This window comes from Solanum lycopersicum, chromosome 8 (genome assembly GCF_036512215.1).
Source record: "Solanum lycopersicum chromosome 8, SLM_r2.1".
NCBI classification, from domain to species: Eukaryota; Viridiplantae; Streptophyta; class Magnoliopsida; order Solanales; family Solanaceae; genus Solanum; species Solanum lycopersicum.
Genome location: NC_090807.1, coordinates 14977647 through 14995063, shown reverse-complemented (window position 1 = coordinate 14995063; position 17417 = coordinate 14977647). Strand labels below are relative to the sequence as shown.

The following is a 17417-nucleotide window of genomic DNA, read 5'->3' as shown; positions in this document are numbered from 1 at the left end:
AACCTACTCATATCATACCTAGGGTTAGACACTAAGGATGGAGCATATCTAGACAACATAGAGAACTTCAAAGAGTATTCCTGAACACTCTTATTGCCTTGTTTGAGATTAATAAACTCATCTACCTTCACCTGCCTCCTCTCACAGGGAAAGTATTTTCCTAAAAAACCTTTTTAAACTACTCCCACACAATAGGACCCGACTTAACCAGCCTATTATCTTTCCATTAAGTGTACCACACTTGAGCAACCTCCCTCAATTGGTACGAAGCTCACTCCACCTTCTCCGTAGAAGTAACCCACATGGTACTCAACACCTTATACACACCATCTAGAAACTCTTGGGGATCCTCTCCCACCTTCGATACAAGAAAGATAGGAGGATTCATCCTCACAAAATCTCTCAATGTAGATGTCATAGTGCTCCGCATAACATTTACTCTAGGTTCAATACCCATATTCACATGGCTAGTCAAGGCTCGGGATAAAGTAAGTAAAGCCTCTCTAATGTCCCCATTAGTCATTTCCGGGGGAACCACTGAAACATCGTTACCTCCACCCACAACAAGGACTTGATCATCTTGAGCACCTTGAGCCCCTTGAGCACCTTGAAGAACTTGCTCAACTTGAGGAGGAATCTCCTCATTCGCCCTTCCCTATTCAAACTTTCTAGTGTTAAAACTTCTAGTATTCATCTTCCTATTAACACAAGTAAAACCATAAGAAAAAAATATTCATAACTTTAACTTTATGACACAATAGAAAAGTAGAAAAGAAGGGAAACTCTATCGTCCTATAGACTCTCGCCCATAGATGTGTCGTGATTCACACGGATGGTCAAGACTATACTAAAAGTGACTTGATAAGAGTTTTGGATTACTAACACCACTTTCATAAGTTATGCTCTGGTACTAGCTGGGGAAATCTTTGAGTGCAACACGGCATACTTGACGTCGCGGAGGTCTTGTACAAGCCCTTTCATATTGTTCATAGCATATAAATATATGAAAAGCAGTGCAGAGTAAAAAAATTTCACAACAATCGTATAGTTTTTAAAAATCTTTTTCATATAAAAACCTTAGGAAATACTAAATCTCATATCGTCAAATCCATGACATAAGAATACTTGGGACACGACCCATACAATAGAAATATAGTACTACTAAATCTATTACAATACTTCAATAAAAGATATCAAAGACATCTATGCCCTCGAGTCAAATGAGGACATACTTCAAACTTGCTTGAAAGATCCTATAATCCAAGCTTCGCTCCCAAAATCACCTTCATCTATGAATCACTTTAGAAATAGATAAACGCATGGAATTAGAACAAACATATGTACTAACTATGACATAATGCATAAAAATCATGAAAATGGATATTTAATGGAAATATGCTCTTTTTGATCAAAACATCATAGTATAAGCATAAGAACAACATTTAACACCTTAGAAACACATAAGATAACACTTAAAACATTTTATCACGATTTAAGGAAAGGTTACAGTGAACTATGTCACTTTACATTGACTAATTCCAATGTTAAAGTGAAGTTACACAACTTCATAGTGAACACTTTCTAGTATGCAGTCCTCCCACTAAAGGTTATCCTAAGACTCACCTAAGTAAGAGAAAGAGAGGCCACCCATACACCCTCTCGTGGAACACCTAAATGATCCTTAAGATCACCTATAATGAAATAAATACACCTACAATACACCAAACACATGAACATGAGATCTTCCTACCAAAGGTGATTCTATGGTTCACTTGAGTGAGTTGTGAAGCGACCACCCATAAATTCCTTCACACACTTAAGAGATCCTTTAGAGTACGTAGGATAAGATCATTCTCACTTAATATAACAACATATATGTAATATGACATTATCCTCACTAAGGTTATCAAAAGACTTACTTAAGTAATTCAAGAAGAAAATTTTCGTACTTGACGTCTTCAAGATGGTCTAAATAATCTTTAAGACTACCTAAGTTTGGATCATGTCTAATGTACCAACCAACTTTCCTATGTAGTGTCTTTTTTAAGACTTATCTAGGTAAGATATGAAGTGACCATTCCTATGCCCCCTTCACACCTTAACTAGACTACCCTTAAACTACTCTACATAAGTACTTATTCATTTAACATGCTTTCCAATTTAAGTCATTACATTCATTAATTCATTTAAAAGTCATTCATCACATAAGGGCATTCAAGTAATGGTCTTGGATAAGATCTAGCGTTTCACTCACTAACATCTTCAAAGCCTATTGTGCAATGTCTAGATAGTGTCCCATACCAACACCTAAAATTTATAGAACTTCTCCGACACTAGTAAGTATCTCATATGATGAGAATAGACAATAACCTACATAGACCATGGTAGCATAGCATGGAATCCGGAGTTGTAAAACCTTCCTCGATGGAGGGTGTTCTACTTGCCAATAGAGAACTTGGACACATCCCATGTAAACACATGGTATTAAGGAATATGAAGGGTTTCTTTGCACTTTAGCCTCATTCTTAACTATATAGCTACTTACTTACTATAATCACTCGTTTCTAGCCTTTTTTCTCATAGAGTAATTCACATAAAGTATCACATGAAGAAGTTCCATATCTATTTGTTAACCCAATCACATTCACCCTACCAAAGAGGTCCCCTAGGGCTGCCTTTCAATGGAGAAGAGGATAAATTAGTGATTTTCCTATGTTTGATTTCATGTTATTCCATACAACCAACCTTAATTCCACCATTCATAGAAGAAGGATACCATTACAACTTACGATTTAAAGAATATCATAACCTTACCACTAGGTTGAAGGTTCCACGTAAAGGACCTCCTTAGCAACATTAAAGGTGACATGTTATTCATACATACAAGAATTAGAGTTGTAGCATCCTAACTCAAGATATCATATATTCACATTCTAGAATGTATCAATTAAGGGACATAAGTCTACAAAGATAAGACACATCAAGACTTTACTTTATTACGTATAACATATCATTCTAGAAGTACATAGGAATAATCATTATCATCTATAAGTCATCTTATACACTACAATAAGATCATCAACATAACCATCATAGAATCATAAATTCAAGTAAAAAGAATCATACATCAACTCTAAGACTACATGCATAAGGACATATTCATAATATAACATGATCACTTTACAACATCAATAGAGGAACACATACTTTCCTCTTAATCACATGTAGATGAATATGATCATATTTCACATAAATAAACTACACAAATCATCATAATATATCGAGTAATGCCGACAAGTCCATGATCATCATAATACATAAAGTAATGTCGACGAGGCCATATCATTCACAAGTAAAGCACATAGCCTCGCAACCATAAGTGGACCATACGGAATACAACATAATTCAAGACATACATTACATGAAATAAAGAGAATTAGAGCAGAGTACCACCAATCCATTCTCACCACTTCAATCCATAAACAAATCAACCATTACAATTGTAATGACTCAGATCCAAAAAAAGTTATTTTTGATAATTTTGAATAGTCATTTAACTATATTAAATATTTGGGGTAATTTAATTATTTTTAATAATAATGGGTCATGTCTGAAATATTTATATAGGTTAATAAGCAGTGCTACTTTTAACAACATAAGTAATTTAAAAGAAAAGAAAAGAAAAGCGGAAAGAAAACTGGCTTGTGGCGGCGACATCAAACGAGTGCAGGTATGTATTCTCGTGAATGGATTCTGCTTTGAATTGGTACTTGTTTTTCAATATTATATATCATATATTATATATATGCATTAGGAATTTATGGTAGGTAGAAAGAGAAAGAATAATGTACTACCAACCTTTAAAATTTTCATCATTTTATAATATTTATTATTGTTGTAAAAAAAATTAAAATAATAATAATAACCTAATCATTGGCAATGATTGCCAAGATATGATCTAATATATATATGTTTGGAAAATTTGGATGCAGATTATTAAATCTGCAAATTGTTGTTTTTTTCATTTCGTAAAGCCATCAATTTTAATATTTTCTTTTCTTTTATTTATTTTTGTTTTCTTATTTTTCACATTATAAAATAAGATATTATTAAATTGGGTTGTTGGAAGTGATTGGAAAGGAAAATATATGTAAAAATTTGTATTTTGTAAAGTTGAGAATGTATCAGGATAGTGACCTCTACTGGTTAAACCTTTGACTAGATGGAAGTATTGGAGAGTAAATTTATAGAAATATCCTTACTATTGTTAGCATATTATAATTTAAATTTTGTTATATTAAGATAGAAAATTAATTGGTTGTGAATTATTAGAGTTGGTATTGAAAAAAAAAGAGGGACTTGACCTTAGACTTGGAACTTGGAAAATATAATAGTTGAAATGTTAATTGGCATCACGAATTACGAACTTGATTATAAATTTGGGGTGAATTTTTAGGTCAAGATTAAACACATAAAAGTGTGAGTGTTGTTAATTCCGAAACATTATTGTAAATATATACTTGAATAGATTCCATTGGTTCGGAAGCTCAACGGAAAGGGAAGGCTCAAGTCACAGAGTAATTATCCGATTGACTAAGGCAAGTGGATTTCTAAACCTTTTTTAAGCGTATGAAATTCGTGTATTTCCTTGTTTAGTGTTGTGAATGACTTGGAGACTTGTTGCTTATTTGTTGGTGTTGTATTCCTTGTAGTAAATTGCGGTTTGTTATCAAAATGGTTATCTCCTCATTTTCATTTGAGCATGGCATTTGCATTGTATCTGAGACATGGTTGTGGTAAAAGGATGTACCATTTTGAGGGTTGTATCGCGCACCGCGATGGATATTATATTTCGAGGAACGTATCGCGCGCTGCGAAGGTTACTATTATCGAGGATCGTATCGTGCACCGTGACAGATGCATGGACAGATATGTCCTCAATGAGTCCCGGACTGAGAGATGGGGGGTGTATCGTTAAGAAAGACATGCATCACTAAATTTAATGTTGCATCTCATGGAATTGCACATTTTATTATTGATGAACGTGAACATGTGTTTTGCTGATCTTGTGAGTGTTTCTCTATGAAGATTGTGACTGTTGAATATTGAGTTGTTATTGAGAATGTGTAAACTGATAGAGTGTGGTTATTGAGTTGTGTGTTTGGTAAACTGTAAACTGTTATGCTGTAGTGTGGGGGTTTAAATAGGGTGCAAGGATTACCCATATTTTGTTCACATAACTTTTGTTTAGAGGTTTGCTTGTTGGGTAACGCTTCGTTTGGTACTTATCCCTTGCTTCTACAAATTTTTGTAGGTTATGAGCCCGGATCTTCGTGATACCTGACATTCTTTTCGTTTCCGATGCATCTTGAGGAGGGTTGTGAGGTAGCTGCTAGTCATCTCAGCGAACTTTCCTACTCCATTTTATGACTTTATTTTTACTTGAAAGACAACTTCATGTTAGAATCGTACTTTTATTTCAATTCTAGTAATTACATTAGAGGCTTCTGCACGTGACTACCAGGTCTTGGGAATTGAACTAAGTTGAATTGTTTTCGTATTAGTAATTGTTATCAGACTTTGGTTTTATTTCTGCATTTTATCGAAATTATTGGGTTAGGCTGACTTGTCTTGGTGAGATAAGATGAGTGCCATCACGTCCGTTTTTGGGTCGTGACAACAATATCAAAAGGCCCTTACCCATGGCCATGATCACTAATTCAATACAAAAATCATAATACTTAATGAATCTAGGTCAATTCAATATATATTTAGCAATCATGACAGTTTATACATCCGTTCAATATATTTCTTACATCATTCGATAGCCCAATGAAAACTACACTAAAATTCATAATCATTGAGACAATATCAAGAAGTCAACCACAATATAGTCAAAAATTAGGGTTCATGAATTACATGGGTTCATAGGTTAATTATGTTAAAATCATCTAGCTAACATCAATTTAATAAATATTCAACGATTTAAAACCTTTATTGCAAGAACCCATGGATAGATTACAGAATTGGACATGTTCATTTTTTTAAGACTTCAGAAATCTCTTTGAATTTTGGGCTCCTTTATAAAGAGAGTTTCAAGGATGAATAACCATAACTGAATGAATCTACACTATGGAATTTATGAATAATCACCAATCAAATCTTCATTCCAAGCTCTTCCTTGAGTTTTGGCTTCAATGGAGTTTTAGAGAATTTCTTAGAGAATTTGAGTTTTGATTTTAGCATAATGAATTCATCTAGGTAATTAGGACTTATAAACCCTCGTAAAATACCTATAATACCCTTAGGAAACTTCCCAAACTCTTATTTGGATGTAGGGTGAATTTACCAATTCACCCTAGCATTTTATAGTAAAGTTGGGAAGAAGATAGACCCATTGACTCCTGCCATATCGACAGACCATTTATACAACGATGAGACATCCTCGATGGACTTCGTTTGGATCAATTACTGGCCCGTGGGAGCTTAAGGTCCACAGGGTAAGTCTTGACCCACGCCCACCATAGATGGGGCATCGACCAGCCTACTGGTTGTCGATTGCCTTAGTCATTTGGGCTGGTCTAGACCCTTAAGTGGTCTTTGGGGATGTTTGCCCGGATTTTTCCAACCCGAATATCTTTGTATACAAGTTCAGGACATCCCACATTAATTTCATTCAAAACAAACACATAAAACTCGACGAAACATGCTAAGACACACAAGGTCATTGAACGTCATGGACGTTTGACCTCCAAACATCATGAAACATGGAATATAGGGACCTCATAAGCTCATTAGACACACATATAAGAACATAAAACATACAAGAAGCTCGTAGGTGACTAGTCGTCGAACGTGTTTGTCGTCCCTTGACGTAGGACTTCCAATTCCTTTAAATCAATTGACATTGCCTCATTACCATATTATAGACCATTTTAGGACCTTAGACCCTCATGAAATACATGTTAGGCTTTAGTTTCACCTAAGTCGTTTTAGAGGTATTACACCTATGAGGATTCACAAAACCTTAACTTTGATTCAGAATTTCACTCGTAAAATTTGATATTTTAGGATCTCTACGGAGGAAAAGACTCCGTAGGTAAATATTAACATACCTTAAAAATAAATTCCCATAATCTATATTGAATTAAAGTTATTCAAGGCAAACTGTAGCTTTCTCCATCCTTAGCTCTTGAGACAATTTTGGGGGTGATCTTGGATGGAATTTTGGAATTTAGGAGAATGATTTAGAGTGAGTAATTTTAGGACCCATAAGACTTATACACGGATTAGTATTATAATTTAAATTACCTATTGTAGGAATTAATTACTTTGGAAAAAGACTTACAAACCCCTTAAAAATAACTGTCAAACCTTCTGCTACTTTGACTTACAACCGTAGAAAAGTATAGTGACTTTTTTCTAAAGTGTTTTACCAAATTTGATGAGACTGGTCTACAGCCCATAAACCCAAATATCAGCAACCAACTTACCCTCAAAATATTACTTAAGTCTTAGAATCACCAACGAGACTTATCTATGACTCGTAAAAGGATTGAATAACTAACCTGTGAACCATAAAAAAGGGTACTCAGACTTGCTTTTGAAAGTTGTTTTTCGTCTCAAAAGGTTTCATCTATGACCTGTAAAAGCTTCTACGATTCGTCGATATCACCCATAGACACAACCTGCAACCCAAAAACTTTTGTTGTTTCTTTCCAAAATTTTGAGATATTACATGAAGGCCCTCGTAAGTACCATGCATTTTCAATTTAACTTTTATTATTAGATCCAAGTTAAGAAATGATCATCCACAATTGTAAAAATCATTTTATTGCCATCAAAAGTAGTACATGAAATTGTCCCCATACATCTAGGTTTAGCAAGTCAAAAACACTAACAGGTCTAGAAGTTGGAAAAGACTTCCTAGTTCGTTTAGAGAGGAGGACAAATGTCACAGTTGTGTAAAGCTTGTTTATTTTTAGAGTGGTGAAGACTAAGCATGTGTCCCATAGCTCCAATAGATGCATGTCCTAACCTCGAATGGAATTATAGAAACCTTTTAACGGAAAACACTTAATACTAGCACTCAATCATGCATGCAACTCATCAAAATGCACACACAACCAAGGAGGAAACATCAACTCCAAGCTAAATATAGTGAATACATCATAAGAAAGGTAGGAAGTAGACCTAGCAACCCAATATGCAGGAAATTTCAACAATCTTATTGTTCAATGAGGAACTACCATCTCCAAGAAAAAAACATGCTTAACACAATCACATGGAACCTATATGCATCTATACTCAATAAATATATTTCCAAGAAGGAAATTCAACTCCAAGCTAAAACATGTTCAATAATTTATCTCATGAAGTTTATAGGTAACTTATACTCAATGAACAACAACATGAGGGACAATCAATCATGTAAACGCATTTTCTTTCAGAACACAAGTTTCTCATGAACATGCATAACATAAGGAAATCATAGAAATACCTAAAATATACATGACATCGCAACAAAAAGAAAACCATGAGGAACTCAATACCTCAAGCTAAAGTAAGAGGACAGGGAAAAATATGAGGATATCGGGAAATCATATTGGCCTCAACCTCACATGTAGCACCTTTACCTAAATGATTCCTCCATAACACTTTCATGGAAGCAACTTCTTTGTTCCTCAATTTTTCTATGTATTGGTCTAAAATCTCAATCGGTACTTCCTCATAAGGAAGACTCTCATCAAATCCAAACCTTCTAAGAGAGCTATAGATGTCATATCTCGATCACGCATTTTCAACATAGAGACATGGAAAAAGGGATGCAATGATGCAAACTTATTTAGCAAATAAAGCTCATAAGCAACCTTGCCAACACATATCAAAATTTGATATGGGCCTACAAAATGGGCAATGAGCTTCTCTTTCTTATTAATCCTCATTATATCCTTCATGGGTGAGATTTTTATGTAAAGCCAATCATGCAATGTCACAAACCAAGAGTACCTCCTAGAAGTTAAGGCATTCTCAAATCGCAACACGGCGTATTCAACTTCTCGGAGGTCTTGTACAAGCCACTTGACTTCATTACATAATATCACGCATAAAGGGAGGGAATTTAAAAACTTTCTTTAAGCATAAACCAAAAGGTATTTCATAAAAGTGGAAGCATCTCTAATAATATTGTCTCATAAACCATCTAACTTTGACAAAAATGAAACATCTTGGGACGCATCCCACATAACGTCTAAAATATGAAGAAAACATTAAGGAACATAAAGGTTCATCCTCGAAGCTTTGAGGACTCACCACATCTTTTGTTCTCAGAAACCTTGAAACTCTACCCTTCAAGCAACTCTATCTTCTCAAGACCCTACATGGACAACATGTATGCAATATGCGTTAGTACAATATGTACTCAGTATTGAAACTACATATAAACATAATATATATCAAAGGGTTAGTCAACAATAGACATAAATATAAGAGTAACAACATAAGCATATAAGGAATATCATAAGCATATTAAAGCATCATAAGACATATAAGAGTTCATACTTTTTGTCCTTCTTACTCAAATAAACTATATCACAAGCCACCTCCACATATACTTGTGCAATGATAAGGTAGCATCTCATACTACTACCAAAGCTAAGTGCCTCTCTTTGGTCATATTTGATCATAGTTCACTTTCATAAATAAGGCCTAAGTTTAATCATACCATATGAGCACTATACCCCTAGGCCATCTCAAAACACAGTTGTGCAATGCATGTGAAACATCCCATAATACTTCATACAATAAGCATTTCTTGAAATCACGCTAACTTGTTCATATTATCATATGAGTCATCTAATAGACCTGGTTCATATTTCAAGGAACTATCCAATCTAAACATACATCATGTAGGGTTCATGTCTTAGATATCTTCAAGTCATACTTGTGCAATGTATAGATGGCATCCCATACTACCATCCATACTAAATACTTCTCTAGGCTAACCCAATTCAAGCTAACTTATCTTGAAATACTGTCTATTAAGTTCAACATACTACCATAATAGACCCACTACCATGGTAAGCATCTCAACATACTAACCAAGCTAAATAAGGAAGGATACGACCCTCCTAACCACCAAGCAATTAATCATGTAGATTCAAGATAACCACATGAGAGCATGATGTGACATCCAGGGAGCACCCCCTAGACGTAACCGGCATCGTCGTCCTCTTTGAGTTCTAAGACTAGCCTCTTAGCTTACATCATTACTTTCATAGGTCAAAATGAAAAAAAAATTAAAACTTTTCTATATTTATTTTGAGGTTTACATAGACCTCTCTCATACACATATTTTATTCATGCCAAGTATATATATAGGCCCTTCGTATCAGAAGATTACATATTCTTCTACTTTTATATAAGATACTTAACATAGTCTTAAACGGACGTCTCATATCATAACCATCTAAAACAAGAGTATATCAATTGGGCATATTCCATACATAAATGTAATAAGGACAAATATAGGTATACATTCTTTAGTACTCAAATGAAAAAGAAAGAACTAGAAATCTTATAACTAGAATAACATCAAAAGCTTGATAATGGTATTGCCCTTGGAAAGTGAGGACCTACCCAGCTTGGATGAGTGAGAATTCCAACTCATTCTTCAAAGTCGTCTCAAAATCCCTTCAATGACGGAAACTAAATTGTTGGGTGAAAGGGAGAAAATGGGGTTAGTACACCACTTGTACTAAGTATGAGATCAGATGCACACACATCATAAAATCATGCTAAAAAAGGACACTTCATTAAAGCATGAATTTTACTTTGAAAAGTCTTTTGCACATTCAAGAAGACCATACCAATCAATAAGACATATTTATTAAGTCAAGATCATGTACATCACAAGACCAACAATACTAAGTCTGGTCAAACCAACATGCATATCAGGTAATTGAGCACACAATCAAGACAACTCTACCGTCAAGCTATAATATCAACAAGCATGAAAAAGAGTTCCTAACATCATAACCAAAGAAAGACCATTACTCATGAACCCTCATTAAGTCAACTAGTGAAATTACTAAGGAAAGCACCATAACCTTACTCAATCAAGTAACCCAACAAGAACCTTCACATAACATATCATTAAGAGTACGTATCATCATACCCTAGCATTAAAGACCAAACACATATTCATAAGTGAAACCTTTAATCATATAGTATCATCAATATGCATGATCATCATATACATATCATGTACAATTATAAGCATATACATATATAAGAATATCATCCTAAGACTTCCCTCAAAGCTAACTAGTGCAATGTTTAGGTAGAGTCACATACCCCTACCTAGATTAAGTTAAACCCCATAGGTCATTCTAGTTAGAGTTCATTCCTTTACTTCATTTTACCTTTTAGAACATCTTGCCTTAACCGACATAGACCAAATGAGCTAAGGTGAGATCCAGTGTAATGAAACCTACACCGAAGGAAGGCCGACTTCTTGCCAACACCACAAGAAAGATAGAAGACAACGACATTATCTAAATATTTTATTATGATTTTTAAGTGTCACAATTTTTTTACAGACATTTATTTTACATTTGGACCAAATGTCATAAATTTTAGTATTGAGAATTTTTTTGAAATTTAGGTATTTTTCAGGAAGAATTTGTTATATTTAGGAAAATATTGAAAAGAATTTGTGTCATTTACTTTACAACATATATATGTAAATATTTGTAAGTTTATTACGACATTTATTTTTTTGACATTTATGTGAATGTCGATAATAAATATATGAAATTTATTTTTGACATTTAGGTGAATGTTAGTATCGATATATGACATTACTTTTATATATTTAGGTAAATGTTAGTATGAGATATATGACATTTATTTTTGACATTTAGGAAAAGTCAGTATGAGATATATATGACATTTATTTTTGATAATTAGGTAAATGTTGGTATGAGATGACATTTATTTTTGACATTTATGTAAATGTCGGTACGAAATATATGACATTTATTTTTGACATTTGTGTAAATGTTGATATGAGATATATGATATATTATTTTTTCAACACTTATGAAATGTCACTTACACTTTTTGACATTTAGATTAAATGTTGGTAAAAAAAATTCAAGATACTTTCTTGTAACATTTATAAAATGTCACATTGAAAGTTCATACACTTGAGTTAATGTTAACAAATGTGATTATTGAATGTCATAAAAATTGGTGACATTACTTTATATTTTGCTAAATGTCATATTAATATTCTAGTATCACTATCAACTTATTTTAGACATTCTAGAAAAATCTATATATAGTTTTTCTCAAGACAGATAAATACAAACAATCTGTGCATTCAAAACTATCTTCTTCATGATAACCAATAAATATTATATAAAGAAAATATTTTCTAATATTATAATCAAATAACAAAATGGCAATATAATAAGTTTTCTGTAAAAGTAAACAATGTAAAAATAAATTATCTTTTCTATCTCAACTAAAATTGATATCTAACAAAATCTTATTATCTCAACATAAACCAACTGATTAACTCCTAATTAAAAATGAATTAAAATCTCCAGTAAATTTTCAAATAAATCATTATGAAATCATCAATCCAAAAGTGGAGCATGTTGAAGTCAATACTTGACCTCAATTTCCTTAAAATTCTGCACATGCAATGCACATAAGAAAATTTCACTACATAATAATAGAAATTAGATCCTCATTAACTAACCAATTTGGGATATCAAAAATAACTAATTGAATTTTTCTAAAAAAATATTAAAGAATTGATGCAAAAGCAATAACTATATACATGAACTTTTCCTCCTTTTGAAAGACAAAAAGTTCTTGTAGTTTTTTTTTCAAACATATCCACTTCTTTTTATTTGTGCGATCATGTTAGCATCAGAAAAAAATATAAAATTGATAATTTTGATACTCTATGAAATACAAAACTTAACATTTCCTCGAATACATAAGTGTGACAATTTTTCTAGAAGGACAATAAATAAGGAAGAGACATGATTACTTCAATAAAACAAACATATGGTGTTGGGACAAAGATACATATATCTTATAATTAATTAACAGTGTGATAGCATTAATATGCATTCACATTGTGTATGTTGTTGTTTATCATAAGAAATCATCTTAGAATAAGCTAAAAACTGAAGCACACAGATTATGTAGCACACAATAAACAGTATAAGACCTTACTAGAGAAACTATTTCCTTTTCCACAAGGAAATGACGCTAAAGGCCATCTCACCCAACCAATGAATTAGTCATCATCCATAACTTTTCTATAATATAGAGGAGGAAAGGAGAAGAGTCAGTAAAAATTAAGATATAACCACTTCATATATGTTACTGAAATGAGAAGGAATAATAACGAGGTAAAGTAGTAGTGTGAATGACAATCCCCTCCAATGAACCGCTTCCAGAAAGAACAAATAGAGAAAGAGGAAAAGTAGGAGCACAAAATCCACAAGCATGTGTAATCTCTAGAACTAACCACATGTTTCAGTCGCATGCAACAAGTTCGAACATGGACTCAATGCAGAAGAAAAGAATAAAAATAAGGGTGATCAAGTAAGAAGTGAACAACAAAATATGCAGTTGAGTAACTGGAAAATAATACAACATCACAAGTAGACCTAGGGCAACATCATTACATAGAAGAAGACCCAAATCAACAGGAAGAACAATGGAAAACTCAAAAAAATAAGATTAACAAAAACAATAAAAACAATGAGAAGAGACCTAAGACACCTCAAGAACAAATTATGTTATAAAATTTTGGTACCCTTATACATATTTTTATCCACAATCTAGATATTCCAGCATGAACTAAAAAATCTTCTTTCTAATAAGTTTCATCATGAATTAGGATACTCATAATAAGAAGTTACATTTTTCCAAAGTAGAGTCTTGCCAAATAGTTACCGAATAAGATGAAGTAGAATGAGAATGTTAGCTTGGTAATCATAAGAAACTGATAAAGCATGGAAAAGAAAAGAACTTTAGGCCGATGGTGTTTCCACATAGACTCTGCACTTCACCCTATTATACCTTCTAAGCAAAAGGATCAGCCTTCACTAGGGAGAAGCTTGTGGCACACTTTCTAATCAAGAACCAAGGAAAAAAAATAATCAATTAGGTTCAAGGGAAACAATGAATGTTATCTCATGGTTGTACTTTGGACTAGAATCTCTCAAACAAATAATAGCTCTAAATTCCTTACATTTCAAAGAAACATGGAAATTCTCTCAGAGATTTGTTTTGATAAAGAAAAAGACAACCAAAATTACACATGATTTATAATTTTGAGAAATAACGGTGTAGCTAATTGCCCGTTTGGATTTCTTATTTAGGTGATTTTAAGTCAAAATAACTTGTAAGCAATTTTTAAGTGTTTGGGTAAAGTTAAACAGTGTTTATAAGCACTTATTTTAAAGACAAAATAACAAAAATAAGTCAAAAGTCATAAGTTGGAAATTCTAATTTATGGCGTATGACTTATAAGTCATAAGTGAATCCAAATAGGTCCTAAGTCAATGAATGAAAAAAAGAGTAGGCAAAGGACAACAAAAGTCAATCAAAGAATTGTAATCGACCATAAGTAAAGCTCTATGTAAAGCATGAGCAACCATCAGACATCTACCGCTTCGATTTGTAATTGGTTCATAATTTTTGGAAATTTAGACAAGGTATTTTGAATTACAAATGTTTTAGCAAAAACTAAATCAGCTTTTTCAATATAACAATTGAAGTATTCCAGAGGCAAAGTACTTCACCAAAGTGGTACTCTTTAAGGATAAAGCCAACTTTGGTAGCATATTGTCTATTCCTTCCTTTGTCTCATGATGGATTATTGTCCTTTCCACAATAAGATAAGCTACATATTAACATTTTTTTCCTTTAAACAAACTGAAAATATGATGGAACTACAATAGCTAAAGCGACAAGAGTAGGAGTGATCACCAATGACTATCAAGTTAATATTGACAATGACAATTATTTAAAACATAAATAAGGAGATGTGGAAACAAACTTAAAACAACATAAGCATTTCAAATAGATTTTGCACATGGTGAAAGCTTTAACAAACAATCACCCATAATACTCAACATTATGAGAGTAAAATATAAGCACAAGTAAAAAACTTTTATGTTTTCAAATTCAGAATATAGATTTAATAAGAAACGAAAAACTGGAATAATTTTTTAACGACAAGTTGGTCCTCTTAAGAACTGGAAGATCAATGTTTTAGAAGTGAAAATTTTCATATTTAAGAACAATTAAATCAACTTCATTTTAAAAATATCTTGAATAAATTTCCAAACGACCTTGTTAAAAAAAGAGGAGAAATTGAACATAGAAGTGAACATCTCAAAAGAAATAAAATTAAAGATGAGAAACAAATTTGAGACTAAAAAAGAAGAAAAATGTTTGAAATTCATTTAAGAGGCTAAAATTGTCTCAAAATTAACCTAGCTGAATATATGACTTAGGAAAAATCTTATATTTTAAAGAAAATAAATTTTAAAGGGATGAACACCTATTTGTAGCCTCATAACTTTAAATACCAAACATGTTCAACCTTTAAGTATTAACAAACTAGTAAACATCATGAACATTACACAACAACAATGACTTAATATTTAATCTAAATTCAGAAGGGAAAGTGACAATTTGAGTCATACTTAACTCTATTTTCAATTAAAGAAGGCAAGACATAAAGTTTTATTTCTTAAAAAAAATTGTTTGACCTGCAACTATTGGTAACATAAGAATACAATACGCTATAGAAAGGAAACAAAGGGAGAACATATTAATAGCAAACCTCATGCTTTCATAAAAAGGAAAATTGGTTATATAACTCAAACAAGATTATAATTAAGCTAATCTACATAAATGAAAACAGAGTAGAAATGAACACAATAACACTAAAAAAGGGGTAACATTACTTATACAACTCAAACAACGACTAAACTAAACTAAACTACGCTAATTTAGACACTTATAATATGCAAAACTAAAATTACACCTAAAAGAAGTGAATTAATTCAAACATGAAGCTTAAACTATTGTAATATTGAAATATCCTAAAATATAAACAAACAATATATGAGTAAAACAAATCTAAAAGGGGATAAGGTTACCTCTATAGGGCACCGAATTGAGACACCGAGCTTGATGATCATCCCCGCAGCAAATAACGAATTGTATACATGAAAGAAATTAAAGAAAGAGTGCAGGATTCGTAAGTCAGACAATTTTTTTGCTCATGTAATAACATTATTCTTGACCTTACATATTGGTGGTTGTTGGTTGTTTGTGGTTGTTGGTGCTCGCAACTTCTCGTTATTTTGTTTCATCAGATCCACTTCCTTGGTAGGCCTATGTTTTTTATATAATTAAAAAAATCTTACAAATTATTTAATAAAATGTAGCATAACTAAAATATGTAGGTGTGTTTTCAAGATTTTTTATAGCTTTTGTTTATCAGAAACGCAATAAGCGACTAGACCACTTCATTTATCTCTCGGTATTAGATTTTGTCTCTATTTTTTCGGCAAATATTCTTTAGTCTTATATTTTGACATATAGTCTCACCTTTAATTTTACACTTATAGTCTTTGCATTTCTTTCCAAGTGACTTAAAGACAAACGCTTCTCAATATTTCGAAAAAGAGAACTTCTCAAAATAAAAGTCAATATTTAAAAGATAATATCATGTATAAATTGAGTTTGTTCACCTAGTAATAATGCTAATACACTTAGAAAATCCACCAATTTCTCTTTTGCTCGTTGTCAAAAGTTCTCCAATAATCTACATGTATAGGTGTTAATTCTAGAGGTCTCGCAACAATTCCTAGAAAGCTAGCAATCTTTCACCCTTCTTTCCCAATAGATAGGTTACAACTATTAAACGACACATGAATTGTCTTTTCAGGAGGAATTTTCCAGACATGTTTTATTAAAATAGGACCATGAGGCTATATTGTCCCTATTGTCACGGACTTTTCGAATCGGACAATACTCCGTGCGGCACTTGACGGTCTACTCACGATTCTTGCACGATCTTGTAGACTCAAGTAAGCCTTCCTCTACTTGGATCGCTAAGAGAACTTTAGAAAGAGAAAACAAAGACAGATTTGGAATAATGGACTAGTATCTTATTAGTCAATGAACTGTTGGATGCTTTACAAAATACAATGACCCTACTATTTATACTACTCTAACCCCTAAGAGTAAATAAATACAACTATACAAGCCCCTATGTTCATGCACTCAAGGCATGACTCCTAAGTCTTCAAAAAAGGACTCCTAGCCTTGACTAGTCTGCCCCATGATCTGCACAAGCCTCTCAAAGA

The 17417-nt window shown here is 32.6% G+C and overlaps 1 protein-coding gene across 5 annotated transcripts in view; it reads right to left on the bottom strand.

Annotated features, from left to right (window-relative positions):
- Positions 1 to 1086: 1086 nt before the first annotated feature.
- Positions 1087 to 17417, bottom strand: part of LOC109120854 (uncharacterized) — a 29389-nt gene continuing 13058 nt past the window's right edge. The window contains exons 2-6 of one of the 5 annotated variants that reach the window (XR_011211108.1): positions 16203 to 16440; positions 13255 to 13340; positions 10639 to 10707; positions 9313 to 9376; positions 1087 to 1299 (exon numbers count right to left, since the gene is read on the bottom strand). The gene's annotated coding sequence lies outside the window, so the exon portion shown is untranslated. Of the gene's footprint in view, positions 1300 to 7574; positions 7689 to 9120; positions 9377 to 10638; positions 10708 to 13254; positions 13341 to 16202; positions 16441 to 17417 lie in introns of those variants that run through there. The other 4 variants (XR_011211109.1, XR_011211106.1, XR_011211107.1 and 1 more) reach the window with 4 other exon arrangements.